Genomic DNA, 2,776 nt, shown 5'->3' with positions numbered 1-2,776 from the left:
ACAGGTGTTACAATCATCTGCCTCACCTGCAGCACAACACATAACACACCTTGCATTCCCAGTACAACATTCCCCAAGCACATACTAATTGCAATACATTTTTCGTCGCCAAGTTGAGGAGAGCACGAGTGAGTGAATAACGTGCAGCGGTGATGTAGATGCACGCTGTACTTCACCTGTTGTTCATTAGGTAAGCCTGGATGCCTGTGATACTTGTGATACCTGTGCTACTCTCGCCTCACCTGTCCGGGAAACTATAACAATTCGGTGACAACTCCCCACATAGTTTATCTTTCACTGTGAACTCGTTGTGAATTACCTCCTCCCCACCTCCTCCTCCATCTAACTCCCTGTGTGTGTGTGTGTGTGTGTGTGTGTGTGTGTGTGTGTGTGTGTGTGTGTGTGTGCTCGCTACTCCACCACCTCACCACAGCCTCTTCTCATAAACTACAACTTGGCTAATTTAATACCACAGGACAAGTTAGTGAGGTTCCAGCTGTCTCCCTTGCAGTACGCCCCTCTCTCCTCCTCCTCCTCCTTTTCCTCCTCATGATTTACCTCCTCCCCTCCACCGCCCGACCAGCACACCCACGCTAGGCAGACAGAAGGCCGCCACTCAACTTCCAAGACAGAGAAGTGAAGACAAATGGGCGAAGGAACAGCTTAGATTTGTCGTGAGATCGTTTGGTGTGATTTCTCCTACCATCCTGTTAAGCTCCTCCCGCTGTTCCTCCCTTCCCTCGTCTCCTTCCTTCGTGCTTCCCTTCCTTTGTTGTTGTCTTGTATTTTCGTCTTGTTTTGTCTCGTTGGATGTCGTGGATGTCGTTTCTCTCTCTCTCTCTCTCTCTCTCTCTCTCTCTCTCTCTCTCTCTCTCTCTCTCTCTCTCTCTCTCTCTCTCTCTGGGAAGATGTATTTATATATTAATTTATGTATGTATTTAATGTTTTATTAATTAGTATGCTCATTTATTTGTATTTATGTATTTATTTTGCTACTAGTATTAATATGTATCTTTTTTCTCTTTTTTACCAACATTTGTCTCGATTTTTTTTATTCCTTCCTTTCTTCCTTCTACCTTCCCCCTATATTTTCAGATTCACATCCTTATTTCTTACACTTCTTCATCCCACCATTCTCTCTCTCTCTCTCTCTCTCTCTCTCTCTCTCTCTCTCTCTCTCTCTCTCTCTCTCTCTCTCTCCTTTACAACCCCCTTCCTTTAATCTCCCTACTTCCTTCCTATCTGCCTTCAGCCCTGCCTCTCTCCTCTCTATCTAACACCGAAATCCCCCGGGGCGGCTACTGAGGTCCGTGAGATGAAGCACTTTCCTACCACGTGGCTTCCTTTTCTAGCCACTCAGACCCCCCTACCCTTCTCCCTCCAATTATCATACCCTTCCCTCCCTACCTCCCTTAGAAACTGCCATGCCTCCCCTCTCGCCTCTCTCTCTCGCATCGTCTCCCGTCTCATCTATCTCTTGCTCCCTCGCTCTCTCTGTGTTCCGTGTCTCTGTTGCCAACCACTCCCCTCAGGCCCAAGCTACTGGTTCTATTTCCGCTCCTGGGTTCCGCGATCCTCCCATAACGCGGATTCTTTTGTCGCGACGGACGCAAGACGCATGTTGGCGCTGGGGGACGGATGGGGAGGGTGGCGGAAAGAAGGAAGGAAGGAAGGAAGGAAGGAATGTAGAGTACAGACAGACGTACTAACACTGACACGCCAAAACACACACACACACAGAGACGCACATACAGCAACGTAGGTATAATGAAAGGAATACAGACACAAAGACGCATATATATATATATATATATATATATATATATATATATATATATATATATATATATATATATATATATATATATATATATATATATATATATATATATATATATATATAACAACGTAGGTAGCAGAAGAAATACACACACACACACACACACACACACACACACACACACACACACACACACACACACACACACACACAACAACAACAACAACAACAACGTAGGTAGCGGAACGAATACAGAGAGACACATTGACTCACACACAAAGACACACAACAACGTAGGTAGCGACGCGAGAGCATAAAGAAAGCTACACACAGACAAAAAAAAAAAAAAAAAAACATTAAGAACAAAAAATAAAGCCAGTAGGCCTATACGTGGCAGTCCATTTATTGAACATCTGAGACTATTTACTACAGCTATTCCTGTCCATAATATATTTTTTTCTGGCCTACACTAAAAGTTACATATTTTCTTTAAAAGTTCACTAAACACAGATAGATGTAGAAAGACAGATAGAGAGACAGGCTAACATACAGACAGAATGTGAGAGAGGCAGATACACAGACGGACACACACACACACACACACCAGTGCCTTCTATGAAGCTTATACCTACTCTACTGGAAGGCGTTTATGGCGTTACACACACACACACACACACACACACACACACACACACACACACACACACACACATGAAAAGCATTAGTTCAGCCTTAATTAACGCGACTAACTAACTTGGCAACGCGCGTCCAGTTACCATTTCCATATTTGCAGCAGCGGCAGCAACGAGGGCGGAAAACGCAAGCCATTCCCAAAAGCACCTTTTTTTCCTGGCTCAAATATTCCTGTTTTTCTATCACCATTATTACTCGACAGTTATTTTGCATAGTTTCCGCGTTATGCTTGAGTGGTCTGCGTGTATTGGGCGTGGGGGTGAGTGAGGGGTGCAGGGAAGAGGATGTTAGTGTGGGAGGAAG

This window comes from Scylla paramamosain, chromosome 22 (genome assembly GCF_035594125.1).
Source record: "Scylla paramamosain isolate STU-SP2022 chromosome 22, ASM3559412v1, whole genome shotgun sequence".
In the NCBI taxonomy this organism is placed as follows: Eukaryota; Metazoa; Arthropoda; class Malacostraca; order Decapoda; family Portunidae; genus Scylla; species Scylla paramamosain.
The sequence above is the reverse complement of the archived record's forward strand: the minus strand, read 5'-3'. Positions refer to the sequence as shown.